This window comes from Manis pentadactyla, chromosome 8 (genome assembly GCF_030020395.1).
Source record: "Manis pentadactyla isolate mManPen7 chromosome 8, mManPen7.hap1, whole genome shotgun sequence".
NCBI classification, from domain to species: Eukaryota; Metazoa; Chordata; class Mammalia; order Pholidota; family Manidae; genus Manis; species Manis pentadactyla.
The window spans coordinates 102,874,135-102,900,327 of NC_080026.1; positions in this window are offsets into that span (position 1 = coordinate 102,874,135).

The window sequence follows — 26,193 nt, forward strand, 5'->3', positions numbered from 1 at the left end:
ACAATTTTAGTAAGGCAGCATCCTTAGGGAGTTAGTACCTAAATGAATTCATACATGCAAAGCACATGAAGAGTCCTTGCAGGATGATAAATGCTTAAGGAGTGTTAGTTATTGTTTTACTGTTGCTGGATGAATTGAAGTCACAGCTCCCCATTTACTAGTTGGATGACTTTAGGCAAGATAACTAAGACTCTGTTGCCTCATTTGTAACATGGGCAAAAGGAAAAGCCCTCTCTGATAGGCTTGCTGGTAGGATCAAGCGAGCTGAAACACGCAAAGACCTGAGCCTCTGCCGGGCACTTGTGTGCTCAGGATGCGGTGGCTGCTCTTTTACTTCTTCAGGCATCCAAGAGTCCTCAGTCAGCAGTCATCCTGACAAACCACTCAAGTCAGATTGTTCTAGAAACAATTCCAGGGTGGCTTTTTAGAGGAGACGTATATGTGTTCATTTTCAATATTTTTCCCTTTATAGCTACTGAGATTAAGATAATGATAAAGATAAAATGGTTTTAAAATATGTAAAAGTTACTGTGCAACAGGGTTCAGAGTTCAAGAAGGAAAGAAAACATTTCAGGGTTGGCTTTCTTTTTTCCTTTATCTTGTTTCTGGGTGGGTTTTGTTTTGTCTAAAGTTAAACTGTAAGAGTAACAGTATGACAGGGTTGTTCACCCAAGTGGACCAGCTATGTTGCAGTTTCTACTCCAGAGATCCTTGACTTACATAATAACAGAGTTGAGTAAAAATGGCATATTGCTTCTCTGCAGATTATGTCTTCCTCTGCAGAAGAAAGCCTTGAAGGGGCTGATATAAACTGGTGGATAATCCCCCAAGTTATCCTTATTCACTGAAGTATGCATCATGTTATTTCTTTTTAGCACCAGTTAATCCTGCTAGCTGTGTTTCTGCTTAGGCTAATATTAGTTTGTATTCCTGAGCCAGCCAAATGGTTGAGGTAAGATAGTGATGCGGAGAGAACTGACTTCGAGTTTTAGAACTGACAACAGAAGAACTGCAAAACAAATAATTCTGTATTTAGATACAGACTATGGCTAGATCATTTTCTTTGCATTGAGAGGCACTAGTTTTAGGTAAACTATTTCTAAGTATTTAAAAAAGATTGTACTACCAGGAGTTTTCCAATTAGAGGCAAAACTTTAATTGCAGTGATAGAATTACCACACAGGGTCCTTGGTGAATGCCTCACCCTGCAGGCCTCTGCTGCCCCAGTGGCCGTCAGGGTACCTGTAGTCAAACTTCTGTGTAAAACAGGCCTGACAGGTAGGGAGACATTTCTCCTCCCTATGTGGAACTCCGCTATGAAGAGACTTATTTTATGGCTCTAGTGACAGGAGGACAGGCCGAAGAATCAGATAGACCATGTTTAAAATCCTGTAACTGTCAAGCTGGTTGACCTAAGGCAAGTTACTTAACTTCTCGGAAACTCTAAATGGAACAATAGTCCCTGCTAGGTGTGTTTCCTTTTAGTTCAATAAATGTTAGTGCTTTGCATGCATAATTCTATTTAAGCCTCACAACACCTCTGTGAGGGGAGTATATTATTAGTCATATTTTATAGATGAGAAAACGAAGCTTAGTAAGTGATTCATAAGTCTTGCCTTCTACTTGGCACGTGGCTCTCCAGTGCCACTGATGAGGAACTGCCACTCCTGAGAGGACGCTGCCATGTGTGGAAATTTGGTTCCAATATCCTAAACATGCTGCACCAGTCCCCGCCACTAGCGGGAGGCAGAAGGGAGATGAATGTAGCCTCCTCACATTGTCCTCCTTCCTGCCCATCTGTCTCCCTCCCTTTGTCCCTCCCTATGTTGATGACAGTTTTTCTGAACTACAGATAAGTTAGTTGACTAGAGTAGTTATTGCTTTTAAAGGAGCAAGATTTGCATCTCATTTCTTGTAAAAGATCTTGCCACTAACCGCCCCCCCCAGCATGTGTGCACACACAGGTACATGCACACTCATGCACACGCTACTTCTCACCACTCTGTTCCATCTCCCCATACTCACACTCTGCCACAGGCACAAGACTTTTCTTTGCAGTGAAGCTAAATTGAGTCTTCTGAAGGCTCAGAGCCTGCCAGATGGGAATAGGCTTGTCTGCAGCAGGAATTAAAAGACCAACACAAGCAGCAGAAATGAAAGATGTCCAGAAGGCACCTCAGGCCGAATCAACCGACGGCTCCTCCTAAGGCAAAAGCCACCAATTCCCTATGTCAGATCACTGGCCTCTCTTGGCTCTGCCCTCCTGAAGCCTGGCTGTTCATCTCCTTCAATTCTGTGAGCTTCTTGGTATCCCTCCCTCCCAGCTACCTGAGCCAGTTTGAGAAAGCAAATTTGAGTTGGGTATTTGTAGCCAAAAGAGTCCTATTTTAGTATACTCAAGGCTTACATCAGCAAGTCAGGGAGGAAGAGAATCGTAAATGTAAATATAGTTGTCATTTTTCTGAGGATGACTCCATACTCATTCATTCAACAGACTTTTACTGAATGTCAACTACATGCCAGGCACTGTGTTGACAGCTGGCAGTCCAAGGATGAGTAAGACACAGCCCTTCCCCTAAAGGAGCTTTCAGTCTAGAAGAGGGAGACACACACTGAGTTAAAATGTAATTAATTGTCACCAGTGTTTTGATAAAAGCCATGGAGAACATAGGTGCAGAAAATAAAAAAGTAGTCAATACTTTCTAGAAGGTTCAGGAAAGGCTTCAGAGAGATGATAACCCTTTGCTGATATCTGAAGGAAAAGTAGGGTCTAGGCCTTCACTATTCAAAGTGGTCCATGAGCCAGCAGCATCAGCAACTAGAAATACGGAACATGCAGCCCCATTCCAGACCTAATGAATCAGCACCCAGAATTTAATACAATCCCCAAGTGACTGATGCCACAGGAATCTTGGAGAAGTGCTGATCTAGGCAACAGGAAGGGCAGAGGAAGAGTAATTTCAGGTGGAGGGACTGGTTTGAACAAAGGCTGCAGAGAAGGTAGAGCATGATGAGTTCATGAGATTGTAGCCACACCAGAGAAGTGAGGGGGGATATGGCCTGAAGGAAGGCAGGGCCAGGCCACAGGGGACCCGGGAACCCATGCAGAGAGGGCTGGCCTTCATCCTTTCACCAGTGGGGAGTCGATAAAGTATGTCAAGTCAGAGTATGACATAATTAGATTGCACACTTTCTGGAAAAGTAAAAGATGAAGTTTGGACATAATCCCAAAAGGAGGGGAGCCACTGAGAGATTGAAAGAAAGAGAGTAACCTGATTGATTTGACTTGATGTGATTTATGTTAAAGTCTTAAAGCTAAATGCCTGACATCATGTGGAATCAGAAGAAGGGTAACACCGAAGGCAGGGATGCCAAGTGGCATAGTCTTACACTGGTAAGCGATGATGAAGATCTAAAGTAGCAGCTGGCAAGGAAGAAAGGGCTTTTAGAGAGGAGGTGGAATTGGTAACACTTATTCAGTGGTTGGAAATTGCATACTGGAGTTGGGTGGGACAAGGATTTCTGGCTTATATGATTGAAGAGATCTGGTGGAAGAGTTGGTACTGGAACAAAAGATACTAAGTTTGATTCAGTCTGTTGAGTGTGGGCCCTGTATGGGACATACACATGGAGATGAACAGCACAACGCAGTACTGTCAAATACCAACCTTCCTGTACAAGTGTCTCTTGAAATTCCTCAATTAGAACCATTTTTACTTACTAAAAAGCATTTAATTAATGCCACAATTAATTAGCTCTGATGTGGAATTCAGTGGCTGTGAACTCAGACTCTAGAGCTGAAAGCTGATCTTCCACCTGCGACCTCTGCTTCCTGCACGCACAGCATGGCAAGCCACTGAAGAGTCCGCTGAACTTGGAGTGTGATTCTGCGGACAGAACAAGAGGAATTTCTTCTGTTCTCCCTAAAATACCCACTGTAGCCTTAAGTACAGTTCAATTTAACAAGTAATAACTGAACATCCACCATGAGCCAACCAATGTCTTAGGCACTGGGGATACAACAAGAAACAAGAGGGATAGTTTTCTAACCTTCGTTGGGCTTATATCTAGAAAGGGAAACAACAGTTAAACTGAAAATAAATGTGGCAGATGCAGAGATCTTCTGTTTAGTTCTCCCTTCAAGAAGGGACTTGCTGCCAGCTGCAGGGAGCCTGGTCAGCCAACAGCCTCCAGCTCTTAGCATCTTCAGGTCTACTGCAGCTTTCTAGCTAAGGCCACACTGTTCTTAGGGTGGCTCCCGGCAATGAACAAGCAAAGCAGTTTGGTAGTTGAGAGCATACACATCTTGGATGACCCCCTGCGAGGGTTGCCAGATTTAGCAGATAAAATCACAGGACACCCAGTTAAATTTGCATTTGAGATAAACAATGGCTATTTTTTAGTATAAGCATTTCCCAAATATTGCATGAGACATACTCATACTAAAAAATGGTCATTGTTTTTCTGAAGTGCAAATTCAACTGAACATCCTATATTTGATGTGGCAGCCTTACTCCCCAGCCAGTGACCAAGCAAAGTAGTGGTACAAGGCCTTCCCATTTCCACTCAACCTCAGACTGTATTAATGTGCATTGTTTGCTCCAGGGCTCTTGTTGGGCTCATAGACTTTGTCATGTCTTTAATCCTGGTCATGGTGCTTCCTGCGTTATCCTGAGTGTCCCCTTTTCCTTTCAGAAGTGTGACTCCTTAATACAGATTTGCACTTCTAACTGTATTTCAGCATCTACTTCCTAGAGAACTCAACTTGCAACAATTGGTACCAAGAATTATCCATGAAAGCAGGTGGTAAGATAAAGGTTTGGGGACTGGTTAGGAGGCCCCCCCATCCATGGTGGTAGGTGGTGAGCAGACAACACTTGACATGAGATGGCACTTCAGTTGTTAAAAATTTCATCAATCGTGAACTGGGATGGCATGCAGGCAGAGGAGAACACACCAATTCAAGCATTTGAAATACACATTGAGCCTTGTTAAATACAAAGATAATGGAACTGGATGATTATCAGCATGTTGCTCGGATGCCCTGCAGGAGGACAGTGAAAAGCTGAGCACAGTTAACTGAAACTAAGTGAGAAAGACGCCCTTTTACTGAGGGTAAGCAGACCACCTGCAGATGAAGCACAGGATTTAATAGAGTTACTAAACTCCACAGACAACTGAATTATCAAAACAGGACTGCCATGCCAAAGTCAGGCCCTAGTTGGCAAAACCTGGGACTGTAACACATGGGATTAGAGCATGAACCACGGATATTTCCTAGACTCCTCTAAACCCTCTGAGCCTGCAGGGGTGGCTCACCTGTCTCAGTCAAGAGCTAGCACATTCTTGTGCAGGAAGATGACACAGAAGCCTCCCCCCAAAAGGCGACAGATGGCTCTCTCTTACTCTCCTGGATATGAGGCCCATAATCAGGGTCAAGTTACAGCATAACCCAGCCAGGGATCTCCTGGACCTGATAAGGGAAGCAAGTATCATAACCCCAGAGGAGCTGCAAGATGAGCTCAGGAGTTTGGCCAAGGGGGCTGAAACAAAAGTCTGGATAAGGGAGAGTTCTTTGACTTGGGTCACTCTCTTGAGATAGAGGAAACACCTCCAGAAACAATACAAACTTGCTGTGAGGGTGGCTCCTAGAAGCTTGAAGAAAACGATGTTCCATGCTAAAAGGTTGAAATGCCTGAATGCCATGGCAGACATAGGGGAAGCAATTAAAAGGCTCAGGGAAGTGGGCTTGCAGGAATGGGTATGTTATGTGGGACCAGAAGGCCTGTCAGAGGAAAAATCATTTACCAAGGCCCTTGAGAATGTCTTGGTGAGAGAGGCATGACCAATATCACTAAGTGATTCAGGGGTGGCTGTTCTCTGCAGGGTTGACAATAGAAGTATCTATCAAATAACTTGGCTCACTGATAGCAATGGGGGAATGTTAGTCACCTCCAAAGCAACTGAAGCCAGGTGGTTGTAATTATCATGACAACAGGTAAGAACAGAATGTCAGCCAAATGGGCCTCACACACAGAGCACCATGGGGGTGATGAATAGAACTCAGCATTCCTAGGAACAAAACAGGCAGGCAGCCAACAAGGGTACTCTTTAATCTATATGATCAAAAGAGAGGAAGGATGAATGAGCAGAAGGCTGAGGGCAATTGCCACAATAAAGTCACTATAACTTTGCCAAGAACCATACCTGAGCCAATTTTCAGATTCAGAACCTGTTGGTTGAAAAGGTGGCTAGATCCCCAGGAAGAAGGACCCTACAATATTATGGCAAATACACAGTATAATGATTCCCAAAGTCCTTCCCCAAAGGGTCCTATTGCCATTTACTTGACTGATATTGCAGTGGGGAAAGAGAATCAGACCTTCCAACAACTGTGGGACAACACAGGATCTCAGTTGTCACTGACACCTGAAGATTAAAAAAACATCATCACGGGCCCCTGTTTGCAGTGGGGAAACTTGAAAGTAAGGTTAAATGGACTCCTGACCAAAGTGTGGTGTACAGTGAGTCCACTGGACCACGGACCCCCATAATGGTCCTTTTTCCTGTTCCCAAATGCATAATTTTATTTTTATACTTGACAGGTGATGTAACTCCCACACTCCCTGCTCTCTGGGTAAGCACTATGTTAGTGGGGAAGGTCAGCTGGGTGTCTTGGCAATTGCGGGCTATAATAAGTAAATCAAAAACAGTACTGATCCTGGGGGAAGAGTGGGGATTAAAGATCAAAGGATGCAGGGATGGTAGTCCCCATCATATCTCCATTTAATTCCCCAGTCTGGCCTTTCCAGAAAGTGAATGAATCCTAGAAATTACAGGCTATGACTACTGCAAGGGCTACCACATAGTGACCCTGATCACATCTGCTGTAACAGAAATAGTACCATTGCTGGAGCAGATAAACATAGCCTCAGGTAGGTGGTATATAACCACTGACTTGGCAGATGCGTGCTTTACATTCCCAGTCAGAGAAGGTCATCAGTTCACATTCACACTCAGCAACAGTTCATGTTCAATGGAATGGACCCGTTATACCATTATATGTTGACAGTTTTGCTCTGAGGCTGTGTTAACTCTCCTACCCTCTGTAGTAATAGAGTCCAAAGAGATATGGACAATCTGGATAATATGCAGAATATCACATTGATATTGATATGATGTCAATATCACACTGACCTATTAAATTGATGACATGATGAGCAAGAGGCAACCACCACACTGGAAGACTTCGTAAGACAGATGTGCTTCAGAGGGTGACAGATAAACTCTAGAAGATTCAGGAACCTCTCACTTCAGTAAAGCTTTTAGGGATCCTGGGTTCAGACTGTGCTAGACATTCTCTCCAAAGCAAAAGAAAAATGTCTTTATCATGCATCACTACCGAAAACAAGGAAGCACAATGTAATGATTCCCAAAGTCCTGCCCCAAAGTCTGGGGGCAAGATACTCCAGACACCCCATATGATGCTCCGCCCACAGACTCAGCCATCACTGAAGGGCCCTGGAGCAGGAAAGGGCTCTGCACCAGGTCCAGGCCACATCTGGGCCCAAACACAGATTAGCTGCAGAAGCAAGTTTACAGGTACCCCAGAACCCATGCCACCCACTATGGCTGGGAAAACACTCGTGTCTCAGCTTACACCCGTGGCTTTATAGCTGACCGCGTAAGACCGGCTTAAGGAGGAAGAAAAAGCCTGACCTTTGTCTGTTGGTGAGCTGGTTCAGTAAATGGGTGCAAACCAAAATACGGACAGTGGCTGCGTTCAACCTCACTCAGCAGTGGCCTCAAAGGATAGTGAGAAAATGCTGCAAGAGGGGCACCTAGTCATCTACTTCGTTTGGAAGGAGAACTGACATGAGGTTGGAAGATGTATGGACTCATGGGCAGTGAAGAAAAGCCTAGCTTGTTAGTTAAGGAACTGGAAGAAAAAAAAAGATTGGCAGTCAGAAGATAAGATTGACGGGGTAGATTAGAAGCAGATGGATGAAAATAGGTCAGTGGACACAGAGGTGTGTGAACATCTTTGCAGCCCATGTCAAGGTTCCCCAGAGAACATCCACCAGGGAAGAAGCACTAAATAGTGCAAGCGTGGAGGCGGAGACTGGAGCAATGCAGCCACCAGCCAAGGATGTCTGGAGTCCCCAGAAATTGGAAGAGGAAAGGATTCTCCCCTAGAGTCTTCAGAGGGAATACAGCCCTACTGGCACATTGATTTTGAACTTCTGGCTTCTTGAACTGGGAGAGAATAAATTTCTGTTGTTTTAAGTCATGAGGTTCGTGGTAGCTTGTTGTGACAGCCCTAGGAAGCTAACACATTCCCCTTTTCACAGATGTCACTCCCCAGTCTGTCGCACTCCTGACCACAAGGCTGCATCTGCTTCCTGAAGAAGCCAGCCTGCAACAGCAAGACAGTGCAGCTAAGGCTGCATGGCTGGGAAGAGTGTGCAGTCGGGTGCTGAGCTCAGTCTTGGGGGAGCAGGAGGGAGGATGCAGCAAGGGCTTTAGGGAGGAAGTGACATCTCCAGTGGCCCGAGGGATGGGTAGAAGTCAGCCAAATAAACACATGCCAGAGAGAGTGGAAGATCCTCAAAAACTAAAAACAAAAAAATTCAGTACAAAAGAAAGGACTAGTGTGAGAGAAGGGCGGTGAGGTGAGCAGAGGCCACATCAAACTGGCTTTGAGTGATTTTAGATTTTCGTACTTAATCCTAAAAGGATTTCAAAGAAGGTACCATGATCAGCATCTTACTAAGATAAATTCATTTGGCTTGAGAAAATTGCCAGGATGCAACTATTTCTAAGACAGATACCATAATAAAAGCTTCTGGTGTATTGATGCCTTTGTGTGAACAGCTGCCCCAATGGCATCCTAAGAATGTTTCTACTATGGAGATGAAGATGTTCAATGTCCTCGGACAGTCTTCTTTTCAAAGTCTGATAAGGGCAATGCACAGCCTTTCTCAATCTTGATTCATAATGCTAGGCTAAGGCTAATCCTACCTCCATCCACCCAGATGGGAAACCCGACATCCTGCCTAATAGACATTCTGGAGCTGTCTTAGGCCATGGCTTTCAGGACCAGAGGGATTTTCAACCCAGGTAGAAGTAGAAGTGATGTGGAAAATGACACAACCCTCTGCAACCTTGGAATACTCCCTAGGGACTGACAACCCAGAACTGACTTCCCCAGGGACTGACCTCCCAGGACAGACCTCCTCAGGGACTGACTTCCTGGAGCTGACCTCCCCAGGACTGACCTCCCCAGGGACTGACCTCCCCAGGACGGACCTCCTCAGGGACTGACCTCCCCAAGGACTGACCTCCCCCGGGTCTGACCTCCCCAGGACAGACCTCCTCAGGGACTGACCTCCCCAAGGACTGACCTCCCCCGGGTCTGACCTCCCCAGGATTGACCTCCCCAGGACAGACCTCCTCAGGGACTGACTTCCCGGAACTGACCTCCCCAGGACGGGCCTCCCCAGAGACTGACCTTCCCATGGACTGACCTCCCCCGGGACTGACCTCCCCGGGACTGACCTCCCCAGGGACTGCCTGCCCTGGGACTGACCTTCCCATGGACTGACCTCACCCGGGACTGATCTCCCCAGGACTGACCTTCCCATAAACTGACCTCCCCAAGGACTGACCTCCCTGGGACTGACCACCCTGGGAGAGACCTCCCCAGGACTGACGTTCCTGGGGACTGATCTCCCCGGGACTGACCTCCCCAGGGGCTGACCTTCCCATGGATTGACCTCCCCCGGGACTGACCTCCCCAGGGACTGCCTGCCCGGGACTGAGTGCCCCAGGACTACATGGGGTGTGTGTACCTCCCAGGAGCAGCTGTGAGCTATGACCAGTCCCTGGAGGGAGACACACCAGTGCCCACTCTAGGAAGGCCCAGCCTACACAGGAAATTCTTATCTTACCTCCCTTGGGGAGCAAAGAGGAAGTTTTGTTTGATGCAGACATCAAAAATGAGTGGCCTTTGGGTCACATCTGATGTATTTTCTCTGGTCCTCCAACATTCAAATATTAGAAGAATTTGTGTAACAGTCCAGACTTCTGGGTTCTCTTGTCGAATCAGGATCCCAGGCTTCAATTCACCTTCATTCCCACAGTGACAGGAAGGAAGAGTGGGGGGATATCAGTGGCCACCCCTTCCCCAAGGGACAAGCCTGCTTCATCTAAACTGGGCCCTACCTTTCCAACTTTCTCCTCAACACATAAACCAAGTGTTTTCTGTGCGGCCATATTCCACATGTGGGAAAATGAATGCTACGCTGAGAGGGCCAGAACTTCTGGACAGGTGGGAAAAGCTATATGGTATTTTTTTCTCTGACACCAACCAATCTAGTTCATTTAATTGACATGCCCTGATTTAAGTGTTTCCAGGGCCTCAGCCCTGTGCCCTCCTATCCAGCTGTCTCTCCTGCATGCAGGGCCCCTCTTATGCTCCCGAACTGAGCCTCCAGGCTTGCTTCCAGGCCAAGCTGCACCTCACAGTGTAACCATGCCAGAGGTACCACAAAGGAGACTGTTCCTGGGAGCCTGGGGAACTCCAAACTTCTGGGAACAAGCCTCAGACAGAAATACCGGGGGAACTACAGGCTGAACTTGGGCAGAAAGGCTTTGATCAAAAAAAGAGATTATTTGGTTTCAGGTACCTCTTCCTTCCCCTTCCCTAATTGGTGAACACACCCAGTTTAGACCAAGCCCCACTGTTACAGGCACCAAGAAATGGAACTAGAGTCTGCTAATGAGTTCCACTCCCTTCTTGTTCAAAATCACCAGGGGAAATGACAGTCTACCAGAGGAGCCCTGCAGGGCTGGCCTCGTGGCCAGAGGGGGGCAGTTTCCTCTGTACTGCACCAAGCCAGTGCAGCCCATCTGGGGCAGAGGGGAGACTGGTGGTGGCAGTTTCCTCTGCGAATTCTCCAGGCCAGAGGGTACTACAGGGTAGGGTGGGGGCGGGCCAGGGTGGAGGGAGGCAGATCTCTCTAGTAGGAAGAGTATTTTATCACTGATATTGTTTAGAATTTCCAGCACATTCTGATTTACAAATTTACGGTTTGGCAACAGTGCTTTTTATCCCAGTTTATTATTGCTTTCAAATTATCTTCCAAAAGGGTGCTGTCTTATTGTACCCAGGGCAGCACACCCATCGCCCCTTAAAGGGCCATTGCTCCTGTCCCTCCACTGCCTTTAAGCTACAAGGCCAGCCGAGGGCCAGGCAGCAAGTCACACTGACTTGCATCCTCCCATGTATTCCTGTGAGGTCACATAACTGTGCTCATTTTTTGGATGAGAAACTGAGGCTTAGGGAAGGGAGGTGACTTCCCCCAAGTTTCCCAAAGTCTCAAATAGGAAGCACTGAAGGACAGAGAATCCAGGTTCGTGGGACCCAGGTTCTTGTGCTGTACTGAGCTGCACACCCACTTCTTTTCTTTCTGGTCAGGCTCCCAACCTTGCTGTTTCTAGCCTGGCGTCCACAGTCTCAGGTTCAGCCTCGGCTCGCCCATTGTACAAAACACTGGGGCACCTCTTCCCCAACACAGACCTTCAGTTTCTTCTCAACCAGGTTTAGGTTTCTCCCTCTTTCCATGCTGCCACTAGATTTCCCCAGGAACAGTCCCCACCTATCTTGGGTTTGCCTCTCTTCCATGAATAGGATTTGAGCAACAAGGAAATACTGCGTGTGTGTGTGTGTGTGTGTGTGTGTGTGTGTGTGTGTGTGTGTGTGTGTGTGTGTGAAGCTCTGCAGGTGTGGACTGCCATGGGGCAGTCCTGCTGGGACAGAGTAAGTAGGTGGAGACACGGAGAAACCCAGGAGTAATAGGCCAGACTGGCTGGCCCTGTACACCTTATAAACATTCCTTCCACATAGATTTCCTGCTGGGAAGACCATTCCTTGAGTTAGCCTCTCCTTTTCCTGCCTGTGCTATTCAAGAATAGTTCCTATGTTTTACTTCTTAAACATTCTGTCAGTGCTCACTAGTGAGGCAATTCAGAGGCACTCTTCCTTGGTTTTTAACCAAGTCCTCACCCTTGTCCCTCAGCCAGGGACTGTAGGGCACCTGCCACTCGGGTTCCAGTCAGGCTTCCAGGACTACAAATGTTCTAATGTGAAAGAAGGAACTGGCCTAAAAGTGTATTCTACATGAACAATGCCATTTAAATACTACAAAGTGGTTTTAGAAGTGGATTTTAATTCATAAGCAATGTATATTCATTAAAGAATATTTAGAAAATCTATTTATGCAAAAAGATAAAATCTCCCCACACACAGAGGGAATGATTGATAATCTCTGACTGCATATTATTCAAGGCTTTTCCCACTAATATGATTATGTACATTATATATGTGTTTTATAACAAGCATGAAAAGGACATGTAGTTTTATAACCTGTGTTTCTAAGGATTTGTTTATTACGGCTTTGGTATAGTTCAGTCATTTTCTAGAAATGCAGGTTTCCTATTATGCTCTCTAACTCTTTGCAGTTTAGTGAATCATTTACCAAACAAGTGACTATTGGTGGATTAGAAGTGAGAAGAATTAATTTTTAAAAATTATGTTTCTGACCTAAGGTTGGCCTATTATGTGCTGGATGCTGTAAATGCAGCATCTTGCTTAATCCTTACACTGAGTTGATTTTATCACTCTGACTGTATGGATGAGGACAGCCGGACTTAGAGAGGTCACTTAACCCTCCCAAGGTCACACAGCTGGGGACTGGCAGATCCACTCAGGTCTCTCAGATGTCAAAATCAAGTTTTTTCCAAATTACTGATCTGTCATTGAAATGGAGCTTGGCTTAGTGTTGGCAGAAGTGTGTAGCAATACCAATCATGTGATACAGACTATAAAAGAAAGCATCCGCCATTACCATGGGGCCATCACCAGCATCCGCAGGGACTGTCTCTCTTCAAGGCCCACATTGAAGGTCAACCTCATTGAAGGTCTGTACTGATGAGCCTTCTCTTAAGCATACCAGGGATACTGAGGCATCTGAGCAGGCTTATTAACAGGTAGAACCAGCTTTGCCTTCTTGGTATAGAGAAAAGTAGGCAGATGTTGTCATCATATGGGGCTCTCCTGACTGGAGTTGACTGGCAACCATACCAGCTCTAAGATGGGCTCCAGGAAATCCACACTCAGGGTCTATTAAATTCTGCTTCTTTTTTGGAAAAGGGGCCTTCTATTTCTTGTAAAACTTCAGGCCAAAAAAGGCAAATTTCCTGGGGATCACCCCTGGACATTGACTGACCACATTCTGAAAGAGCAGATTGCTCCATATTAGGAATCCTTTCTCTTCATTGGATGAAACCCAAGAATGTATGCACTCACTTGCAGATTTTGGTATTTCTGCCATAAAGGTTGGAGGATTAGCACTCTATAACTTTACTCTTTGTTTGCAAGGGGAGTAGTTTTTGCTGGAATAACCGTCATTCATTTCCTTCAGTGCTACAGTCATAACTCTAAACTATTTTAACATCTTTGAAGAGAATTAATTAGCTTTTCTGTTGATACTTTTAAAGCACTTTAATGCAGGTCTGGTTTTAACTCAGCCTTGAAAAGAATTTCCATGGAAGCCATTTAACAGATAACAGACTTTTCAGGAAATGTCCAATGCTTTGTAGCATTTGAAAGGAATCATGTTTGATGGACATTTGTGCAATTAAGAAATATAATTACTCATTGATAAAAGTGTACTGTTGAAAATTCCTTTAAAAATGAAAGGTATGTCTTATAATTGATTTCTTTCCTCCATCAAAAGTAATGCTGTGGCCAATTTCTTAAATCATAAGGAAAGTTTAAAGTATAAGGCAGTACTCGGTGCCAGGAATATCAAGAATTATTAAATCTCCAGAGTGAAATTCGTTATTTCTCCTGGTGGCACATTCCTATGTCTCACAACCATTGTTATTCCAAATCTTCTTAATTTATCATAAAATCAGATTTATTGGAAGCCATTTAGCACCTGCTGAGTGCCCAGTTAACTTGGCACTCATTATTTTAAGTAATCCTTAAGACCAATTCCACACAGTAAGTAGTAGTAAAGAAGTAAAACACCCCCATTTTCCAGATGAATAAATTAATGTTTGGGAAAGTCAGTTGACATGGTTAAAATCACACAACTTAAGGACCAGAACCAGCATTTAAACCAAGGTCTTCAGCCCCCAGTGTCCATCAGGCCGCCCCTGCTTGGCTAAGGCGCTGCTATGGTAATGGAACCTGCTGTAGTCACATGCACACTTGGCCCTTCTTTGTCCTTGTCCCCAGGCCATGGCTCAAGGGCCACTTCCCAGACCCACTGATAAGTACCCTTCACTTGGACCCTGGACATCTGTGTTTTTTAAAGCTTTCTAAGTCATTCTCAGGTAGGAAAAGCTGAGAAACCTGCTTAAAATCTATGAATCCAATTCCTTTGGCCTCTGCTCACAAATCTCATTTTCTACAAACCGTCTTCATTTTGCCATTGCTCCCTTTGGGACTCATCCCTCATAATTAATGTGCAGTTGAGCCATAAGAGACCGCCAGCTCCAGGAGGCAGAATGATAGAACTGGTAGCCCCTTTCCTTCCTGTCAAACTCCTCCATGTCTTCTCATTCATTCAACATTTAGGTAAAAAACTCATTGACTTTTTTCAAAAGCTGAAAGAGGTCTGTAGGTGTAGGTGTGGAGAAAAACACATCAGTGTAATTGAAAGAGCATGAAATGTCCACAGACTTTCCTCAAATTCTTGTGACATGATTTTGGCTAAGTTATTTACTCTCTCAGAACCTATAAAATAAGGATAATCATATGTATCTTGGACCTGTTGGGAGATCATGTAGGGGCCTCAGTAAAAATGGTCCTTCTTCATCCAACCCTGCCTAGCCAGAGTGTCACACTCGAAGGATACAGAAATCAATTCCAAAATTTCTTGAAAAACAATGTATATCTGTTTGGAAGTCTCTTTAAAGATGACGAACAGGGCCTGCAAATGGCAGCATACTTATGACTGAGCCAGGGACTTGAGAGTCAGACAGGCTGTGTTCAAATCCTGGCTTCCCCATTTCTTGGTTATGCATCTTGGGCAGGCTATTAGGTCATCTCTATGCTTCAGTCTCTTCATCTGTGAAATGAAGGTAATAATAGTATTTACTTCACAGGCTAGAAACTTAAAGAAGTGAGACAGCTTAGACAGAATGAATCACTTCAAAGCCTGCTGCCCTGTTTCTGGGAAATCCATCTTGATTGTAGGTAGGCTAGACAGAGCTTGCAAATTTAGATGTGGGTCTGTGTCTGTCCCCTTTCTCCTTTTTACTGTCCTGACCACCGCCCCCACCTTTGCCCTAATGTCCAGTTCCAATGGTCTTGAACATCTAGGGGGTCAGCTTCTCCTGCAGCCAAGGCCTAGAGTCTCAGGACTGAATGTATTACTAGATGTAAAGAACAGTGCCTGGGCATAGTTTAGAAAGTGTTTGGCATGGTAATAATTATTGCAGTACATAACACAGAGCAAAGCATCCTTAAAACCCTCGACCCAAGTAAGCCCCAAGGTCCCTCACTGGGTGGCAGCTGCTGCAGTCTGTTACCTCTTTCTTTCCCTGATGCTCCTGCCTCCCCAGCTAATGTCTTCCACCTCCCTCTCCAACATTACTTCATATTCTCTAGTCCCCATAGGCTTAGGCTCTCTCAGATAGTAATGTAGGGTACCCTTTCTTTAAGTCTCTTGTTTCTGCAATCCAGAGTCCCCAGCCTTACTCCTATCAGCCTAATGGACATTATCAAAAGCCTGGGGAGGCAGAAGATTGCAGGATATTTTTGTCTCACACACACACACACACACACACACACACACACACACAAAATGTATCTATAATGCTTGGAACCTGGTGGAAACTCAATAAATATGAGTTTCCTTCTCACTTTAATATCAATTACCAAACAACAAAGGCAAAGTGACCTGTTTTAAGATGTTTATGGAAAATCAGATCTCACTAATTCCTTCTCATTCATGGTATGTTAATACACCTACCTGATGACTTTAGTCCTGAAACCAGTAACATTAACTGATCCACAGGCTCAGGGCATATGCATTCTGAGGATTGAGAGTTGTGCCATGGTAGCCACTAGCTGTTTGGGCCTTTTTCACTTTAAATTAATTAAAATAAAATAAAACAAAAAATTCAGTTCCTCTGCCACATTAGCCACATTTCAAATGTCCAGTTGCCAGATACAACTAGTGGCTGCTACATTAGATGGCACAGCCAGGGAACATTTCTGGTAGCTGGAAGTTCTATTGGACAGCTCTGGTCTCTAGAAAGATGAGCTGAACATCATTCGGATCCTCACAGAACCTCCTTTCAGCCCTTACTGAGCCTCTAGGACTTGGCCATAGGAGAAGCTGAGCCCTCAAAGGTTCAAGATCATTGGAACTAGATGTTAGGGCACAGATGGGGCTGGTGGTCAGGATGGCAGGAAGGAGAAAGGGGCTCTGCATCTAAATTCTGCAAGCTCTAGTCTGCTCACAATCAAGATAGGTTTCCAAAAAATTAGGCAACAGGCCTTGAAAAGATGTATTCTGCCTCAACTAGTCTACCTCTTGTAACTGAACCACTTGGGAAAGGAACTCTGAGGTTATTTCTTGCCCTTTAAAGTCAAGTGGAAATTGGGAGCAACTATCAGAACATTTCAAAGAGAAAAAAAATGCCTGAAATAAATCACCAGCAAGGTTGATACAAAAGGAAGTTTTCTGCTCTGAATTGTTTAGATTATTGGTTTGATTCTTATGTAGACACCGTATGAGAATTTGTTGCCTGCACTTGTGATTTCCTCCCACCATGAAGTAAGAACCACAGTAAGTGGAAATAGCAAAGACAGCACAGGGGCTGCACTGGCAAACGTGGGCCAGGCAGGTGGCAGAGTAGGTTGAAGGGGACCTTCGTTATCAACTGGTGCTTCAGAGGTTTGCAAGTCTGCTGAAACTGATTCTCAAAGGCATTCGTTCCTTTCCAGGGCTCCCTGCCTATGGGCCTGCCTTTGCCACTGTCTCTGGGAGGTTTTCCACATGCAAAGCTGATGAGCCTTTTTTATGAGGTGTTTTTAATCAAAGACTTCTACTCAGGGAGGATCCGAGCTCATGCTCGAGGGGCATGTGTAACATATCAGGGGCTTCTAAGTTGGGATAGCAGCTGTCCAAAGTAGTCATGTGTCTGAGGAAGGGTGAGGGGGGTACGTAGTACCCACAACCTCCAAGCAGAACTGTGAGCATACAGAGCAGGCTAGCAGGCTCATGGGCACCTGGCAGCCTAGGGAGACCTCGGAAGGCCCCTTAGGTTCCCTCTTGTTTACTGTCCCTTTTCCTTCTGCCCCACACACAAGGACACATTCTGAGGCTTATATAATATATTGTCTTCTTTAGGAAAAAGTGTAAAAAATTGTGAACACAGATTAGGTAGAAAAGTGAAGATTTATTTAGACTTCAAATTCTTGGAGTCATAGAAATTCAGAACCTTTTGTCTGAGTTCTCTTCAGGCAGTTTACCAGAAATGCTTACATCGAAATGCTTCCTGATGGCAGCCTGGCTTGTCCTCTCTCTGGAACATTCTATAGCACCCTGCAACAACCAGCACTCACAAAAGCCATGCATCTGTGGGTCTCTGAATCTTAAGCTTCCTTAGCTTCACAGTAAATCTACCTCTGGGTGGACTTACAGAGTGCCCTCCAGGATCATAGGACTCTGGGTGGACTTACAGAGTGACCCCAGGTATTCCAGCCCTTCATATTTTTTTATAAATAAGAGAACGATGCCAGAAAAGTAGTTTCCACACTATCCCATAGCTTTTAACATTAGGAATGAGAACCAGGTCTCCTGCTTCCTAGTCTGTATTCTGGCCTTTAAACCACTTCGTCTGATAAGAGGTAGCATCATGAAGTGGTCAGAGCCTGAGCTTAGAGTCAGAAGATTCAAGTTACAAATCCTTGACCTGCGTCTTATTAGAAGTGAGATCTTGGGAAATCACACAGCTTCTCTGAACCTTAGTTTCTCTGCTAGAAGGAACCTTTAGGGCTTGTTGTGTGTATTAAGTGAAATATTGAATTGGAAATGTCCAAAATGTGGTAGATGCTTCACAAGCATTGATTGCCTCATTGTCTCTAATGCCATCCCTTGGACTATGTCTTTTTTACAGGAAGGTATGTGATTGGAGCAAGAAAATGTGAAATTAGACAGTACAACTAAAATTTCTTAAATTGTTTTTTGCAAGTCTAAATGAAAAGGAACCACACACCCTTATGTCATTTTTACAACTCAAACAACCCAGGTATCAGGTTCCCAGAATAAAAACTGGCTATAAAATTAGCTTTAACCATGTAGGAAAATAAAGTACAAAGTAATTTACAATTAATACAGTCTCCATTCTGTATGCTATCTTCATGTCTAGTTTAATGCATTAAAATGTGAATTCAATCCAATATTTTAAATACAGGCTATTGATTCTATTTCCCACTTTAGCTCATGACAAAAGAGATTTCATGCTGTCATATACACATTCAAGCAGAAAGCCATTTTGCTTTTTCCATTTGTTTTCATTACTTTTTCTATATTTGTTCTTTGACACTGTTTGTATTGAAGCCAGGGTTTGCCTTCTTTTCACTTTATCTCTCCATGGCAACAGATAGATTGCAATGCCACACACAAAAAATGCAGAATTACAACCTCCCTGCTAGATCAAGCAGAAAGAGCTGTATACAGCGTAACCAGTAATGGAAACTTGGGATGGTTAATGAATAAGCCAAATCTTTCTTTTCCAGATTGCATATAAATCACAATTCCTTTTTGTATCTTCTCTTTTCTCCCTAGGAAAGATCCCCATAGGCACTCAGTGAACATTGTAGGATGAACAAGGGGTAGACTATCACTATTTCCTTTCCCAAGTGCTCACCAGTCATCTAGTTAATAATATATTTGAGAAGTTGTTACCTGTAATCATTCTAGTTTATTGAGTGTTTTCTATCTGCCACGCACAGTGCTGACTCCTTTACATACATGAATTCATTACATCATCACCACAGCCCTACGAAGTGGTCATTTTCGCCTCTTGTTTGCAGATGAAGAACATGAGGCTCAGAAAGGTTAAGTGCTTTGCTCAAAGCTAGGAAGTGGAGGAAGTGAGATTTGCTCCTTTAAATTCTGTCTGATGTGAAAGCTTGGGTCCTTAACCTCTGCTGGCATCCTCAGCCAGAATTTTGCTGGGAGATTAAGGTCAATTCTACAGATCCATTATTTCCATGACCTACTTTAAAAGGGGGTACATTTACTCATTGCTAATGTCCCCATGCTTTCTCACAGGTTTCTGACAGTGGCTCTACACTAGAACCCCAATCTCCTTTAGTGTCTAGGATTTGTTCAGTATAGGTACCTACACTCATCTGAAAACGGCTGCATGCCTTCTTCCTTTATAATGTTTGCTATATCCTTCCAGTATCAATTTCAAGTTTTTTGCAGAAGATTATTATCTTTGATGATTAATTCTCCTTAGAAGCCATGTTTGCTCTTCCTTCAGTACTTACTCCTAAGCCCTGTTGATTTTTGCCATTGCACTCGCGTTCAGACCTGCTCTTTCTTTTCTGCTTCTGCAGCCCCTATCAATTCAAGATGCTTCTACATCACCCCTAACTTACTGCAATAGTCTCTTGAACATCTTCCTTTAAGACCCCATCCAATTCTCCTGCTAAAGCATTTGGGCTTCTTCTGTATAGGAACTTACTTTATCTTTATGTCTCCTCAAGGATAGGTTCCAGATCCCTTCACTGTCCTTGAACTATAGCCATTTTCTCATTCTTTCCAAGATCAGACCTAGACTAGCAAATCAATAAATCTCTGACATAGGGTTTACTGATTTCTGTCTCTAAATTACATCTGTACCACTCTTTCAAATGACATTTCCTCTCCACTCCTTTCTGACAAAACTTATCCTTTCCCTATAAATCCCTAATATGAAGTTTATGTCCATGATTAGAGGCCTATTTTCTCTCTCAGCTCTATTGTTAACTAGTTTGGAATCATGGATAAGACTTTTAAATTTCTATCTCCTTAGGCAATTAATCAGCAATGCTTACATAGATATGCTCCCCCAAAGACTGGCTGTCCCGGGCTTCACAGTGCCCTCATTAATTAAGGCTTCCCTTTGGCTTGGTGCCCAGGTGGTTCTACATCTTGAAGCAAGACACCAAAGTGAGATTTTAGGTGAACAAGGACCTTGTCTTCCTTTCATAAAATGGAAAAATGAGTCAGTTCTCTGGCATCTCAAATTTAATAAAATGATCAAGTTTAATAATCATAATATAGAAGTTAAGGATCTGAAAATAGATTCTCTTCAAATATTCATACTGAAGTACCTCCTGAAAAAATCTTCCCATTCCTCTAGAAATACAAATGCTCCATATTGAAAATTACTGGGACTTGAGGGTACTTGACATATTTTTGAATGGTAAGTGTTCATATATTTTTCATTTAAGCTTCTATCTGGGTATCCCGTCAACTGCAGATCCTAGAGCCAGTCAATCAACATCCAGATCCCAGTGTGTCCTCTCAGTTACTACCTGTGTGACCTTGGGCATGTTTCTCATCCACTCCTTGACTTAATGGAAATAATAATAGTACTTCTTTCACAGAGTTGTGAAGAGTAAAAGAGTTAGTTCAAGTAAAGCACTTACAACAGTATCTGGTGCATACAATAAGTGTTTAATAAATGTTAACTCCTACTATTACTATAACTAGACAGATGCCCTAGCAAGATTTTGAGAAGTCAGTCTCATTTGTATGGTTGAGGAGGTATCTGCACACAGGTGGTAAACCGTGTGTAATGATGCTTCTAAGGAAATTCTTGCATTCAATAAATGCCTATTGATCAGCCACTAGCCCTGTGTTAGCTGTTGAAGAATAGATAAATCAAGCCCTTGCCCTCCAGGAGCTAACAGCTTGGAAGGGAATGTTAAATCAACATGTACTATCATGCAGTTAAGGCAGGGAATGATTGGTAGACCATATTTGCTACAGGAAGTCAGAAAGCAGGAAGGCAGTAGGGCTGAGGCTTAAGGAACTGACTGAATTCTCAAAGAGGATTGATTTGGATAAGTGTGGAGGGTGCTGAGCATTTTCCCCATAGCCAGAGCATCAGGAAGAGAAGAAGAATTAGTATAGGAGACTAGATTGGTGAAAGAGAGGAAAGGAGCTCAGTCAGCCAACACTGAATCTTAATGAGAAAGGGAACGTGGTCCCAAGCCAATGAGGGCAAACCCTGTGCTCATGTCCAGAATTATCAGCTGCACAGGTTCAGGAGTAGGTAGCACTAAACTCATACTAGCTCATGTAAAAAATCCAAGAGGGTGATTAGGGACCAACTGTTTGATTGTAAACTTGATATGAGTAAGGATTTTTCAGCTTGGGCTGAAATTCCTAACCCAGCCTAAAAAGCTATGACAAAATCAGGGAGGTCATTGTTCAATATGACACTTTTTTGTTGCCTTTAAAGTGATTTTGAAAAGACTATTTGGTGGTTGATGTGGGCTCTAACTTTTAACATGCAATGTTTTAAAATACAGATTCTTAGAATCTAGTTCTTAAGCTTTTAAGTTAAACTTACAAAACCTATCAATCAATTTTAGTAAATGTAACAATCATTTTTAAAGGGGCTTTGAATGGCATTTGGCTCTAATTATAAATTTAAAGAATTTAAAACACTTAAATATAGTTTAATAAATTTGACATAGTCTATTATGACTCTTTTTGTTTGTTTGTTTGTTTTGAGAGGGCATCCCTCATATTTATTGATCAAATGGTTGTTAACAACAATAAAATTCTGTGTAGGGGACTCAATGCACAGTCATTAATCAACCCCAAGCCTATATCTCAACAGTCTCCAATCTTCTGAAGCATAACAAATAAATTCTTACATGGTGAACAAGGTCTTACATAGTGAGTAAGTTCTTACATGGTGAACAGTGCAAGGGCAGTCATGTCACAGAAACTTTCGGTTCGATCACGCATCATGAACTATAAACAATCAAGTCAGATATGATTAGTCGTTTGATTTTTATACTTGATTTATATGTGAATCCCACATTTCTCCCTTATTATTATTATTATTATTATTATTATTTTTAATAAAATGCTGAAGTGGTAGGTAGATGCAAGATAAAGGTAGAAAACATAATTTAGTGCTGTAAGAAGGCAAATGTAGATGATCAGGTCTGTGCCTATAGACTAAGTATTAATTCAAGCTAGACAAGGGCAACAAAACATCCAGGGATGCAGAAGATTTCTCTCAAAACAGGGGGGGTGAGGTTCTAAGCCTCCCATCTGTTGGTTCCCCAATTTCTCTCCTGATGGCCCCCCTGCGACTGTGCCTGTCTTAGGCTGTTCCTCCCTTGAGGAATCTTACCCATCTCTGGCTAACCAGTCATCTTCCGGGGCCATACAGGGAAATGTAAAGTTGGTAAGTGAGAGAGAAGCCATATTGTTTGAAAAGGTTAGCTTTTTACTTCTTTGCAGATTTATGCCCTGTGGCTTCTATGCCCAGCATTTGTCTTGAGGTATCTTTACCACTTGGAAGAATTATGATACTCGGTAATTTTCAATATGAGGCACTAATTCTACTACAGGGTTGTAATTTGGAAGGAAGAAGAAAAGCTATAGAAGTAGCAGTCGGAAGAAAACATGGGAAGATTGATTATTTCTTTGACATATCTTCTTGTAGAGTAACATAAGCATGTATAGGTTTTAAACTACTAATTAAATTGTGCACATACATTAACATAATAGGAATACAGCTACATAACAAAAGCAGACCTACAATTACCAGCCATATCCAGTGAAACCAAGAAAACCAGTTAGGTACCCTAGGCATTTGTGAAAACTTATCAATGATATGATGGATATTGTCTAACTGAATGTGAATAGTTTGAGAAAAATCAGACAAATTAAAACAACACATTTCTGGGAACTGTTCACATCCCATATGTTCTTTTAACAGTAGATAGTCTATAGTCACACGATTTTGGAGCACTGCAACTTGCACTTCTCCTAATTCTTGGTTGAGTTCCGACAGTATAGATCCAGTCAAATTTGTTGTTTTACTGTATGCACAGGCCAGCTTAGATATCTCCTTCTTCATTCCCATGGCAAGTCCAGGAACCGGTGGGATGACTGCAGCTACAACTGCAGCAGTGCCAGGATCTTTGTTGAAGTTTTTTGATATTCATCTTCTGGAATGACTCTTCCAGAGGATGTTAATGTTGGAAATTCTTCTTCATATCATATCTTAATTCGTTTTCTGGGTAGCCAAATTAGGCTTTGATCCTCTGTATAAACACAAACAAACCCTTTGCCCACACTTTGATATGACCTTTATACCATTGTGAAGAACCTATTGGAGATCACAACACAGGAACTGCTTTTTTTTTTTTAAGAGAAAGGAATATTATCAGAGAAATGTACTTCCATAGCTGATCATCTGACATCCTTTGAAAGATCAAAATTAAGGATATGTAAAGCATGCATTAATCATTGATTTGCAGTTAGATTTATCCTATCAGGGAGTAATCCCCCTTTTCTTTCTCTTTTTTTTTTATGTTATCATTAATCTACAATTACATGAAGAATATTATGTTTACTAGGCTCTCCTACTATGACTCTTTGAAATTTATTTAATGTCTCACTTAGAAGACAAAACTTCCAACTACTCAAGTAATTATTACAAAAACAATAAATTGTATTTATAAATACGACTCAAGTTCTCGTAAATGTTCTAATAGTATATAAACAATAAGATTTTCACTTAAAGCCATAAGTCTAAGTCACTTCTCAATTAAACATTTTACTTTGGAGTAATAAGGTTGTCCCTCAAAAAAATTTCTACTTATTTTGAATATAGTTGGCCCTTAAACAACATAAATCTGAACTTTATGGGTCCACTTATACATGGATTTTTTCAATGAATTTGTTGGAAAAGTTTCTGGATATTTGCAACAACCTGAATAAAAACATTTATTTTTCTCTAGTTGATTATAAGAATACAGTCTATAATACATATAACATACAAAATGTGTGCTAATCAACTGTTTATGTAATTGGTAAGGCTTCTAGTTAACAGTATGCTAATAGTAAAGTTTTGGGGGAGTCAAAAGTTATATGCAGATTTTCAGCTGCACTGGGGATTGGGACCCCTAACCCCCATGTTGTTCAAAGGTCAGCTGTCAATAGTATACTAAATATGTGTCAATTCCTTGATATAAAAATATTAGTATCTTGGGTTTGATTTTCTTAAAACATGTTACACAATTCTAAATCATTCCAAGGTTACAAAGGGTTTAACCCTTAACTATTTTATTATACTGCATAGTTTTGGGGTTTCACTTTCTAGTGTAATACGAGGAATAGCATTCTCTGCATGAGATTTTTAAATGATCAGAGATTTCGGTAGGAGGCTGTCTGCATTTTCTTCTTTGATAAACTTGATGGAATGCTTTGAACCCAATTAAGTTTTTATGGAAATGACTCCATAACTTCAAAGTGTGTTTATGGAGGAGAAAAAGGGGCAGAAGGGAGGAGAAGTAGCCCATTTTCCTGGAATCGAGTTTTACATATTACCTAGTTTTTATTCTTCTGACATGTGTCCACAATTCCTGTCCAAATTGACTATTTGGCTGGATTTTGCATTTCTTTGAATCTTAAGGGAAGTGTTTTTTTCTTCTAACTCTAAAATCCCTTGTGCTTAATGGAATAATCCAGTTTTTTTCTTGTATTTGTGATTACTTCAGGATCATACAATGCGTGCAATTAGTAATAAGATATAGAATTCAATTCTGGATATCTTTTTTGGTTTTGCCTTACTTTTCCTTCCAACATGCAAGGCCATGTTGACAGTCTAGATCCCAAATATTTGGTGTTTGGCAGACCATGTCTGGTGTCTTCTCTCCAGTGCTGCTCCAGGTGATTTAAAAGAGCATAACAATACAATGAATGCCTTCCAAGGCCTGCCATCTGTATTGCAATGGAGACTGGAAACCAACATTCATGCAGAACTGTAGGGTTTAGGGAGTAAAAGACTATCACACAGAAGAAGGAGTAGACTTGTTTTTTCATTTGATTCCTGACACCACTAGATAGAAGTAACAGAGTAGCAACCTTAGTTCATCATAAGAAAGAACTTTCTAACAATCAGATTTTTCACAAGGGAATAGATTACCCTGGGAGACAGCCCCTGGTCACTGAAAGTGACCAAGTGTACTGGGTACCCATCTCTCAAGGGTGTACTAAAAGAGATTCTAACAATAGTCATGAGGTTGACTTAAATGGTTTATAAACTCTCTTCCACCTTTAAGAATCTCTGATTACAGAAAACAGAGTTCACAAAGCTAGATGACTCATAAAAAGCATCTAAATGTCAAAAACGTAATGGTGTCATTTTATTGCCCCACTTATTGCAGCATAGGCATGTCAAACCTCCTGATGCTGAAAGCCTTCCTTTTTCCTGGGATAGAAAACCTTTTGAGTTTTACAGAGAGGTTAGAAATGAGATGGATCAGCGAAGTAGTGAAGGGAGGGGAGAGAGAAAGAGTTGCAGCAAAGGCTGGAAAAAATTAGAGCCACAGTAGAAATCAAAAGCAACAGATACCCTGAAAGGAGAAAGAAAACAGTACCACTCTGCAGTATGGGAGAGGAGATTGGTGGAAAAAGCTTTATATCAAAACAGAGCCCTTGAAGATATAGGTACACACATATTTGTGTACATTTGTGTATTTGAGGGTGCATATGTGTGTGAAACAGGCAATGAAAATTTGATGTAAGGCAAGTTAACTAATTACTGTTTATCAGGGATGGGACAAATAAGTCATTCAAGCATTTTGTTATTAATCATTATGTTTTCATAATAATATTAGCTAACATTTATTCAGTGATTGCTCAGTGACAGGGTCTATACCAAATATTTTCCATGTTCCTTCCTCTTCCATACCAGCTGCAGGTTCAGCATGATACAGTGATCAGAGAAGACAGTACAATCTAATGTACATTATAGAAAGATGTCCATTGACCACTCTTAGGTAAAATAATTAAACTTTCAGTTTCTCTGGTTAGATACCTGGCTTGGAAACTCAGCTCTACCATTTTTCCAGGCACA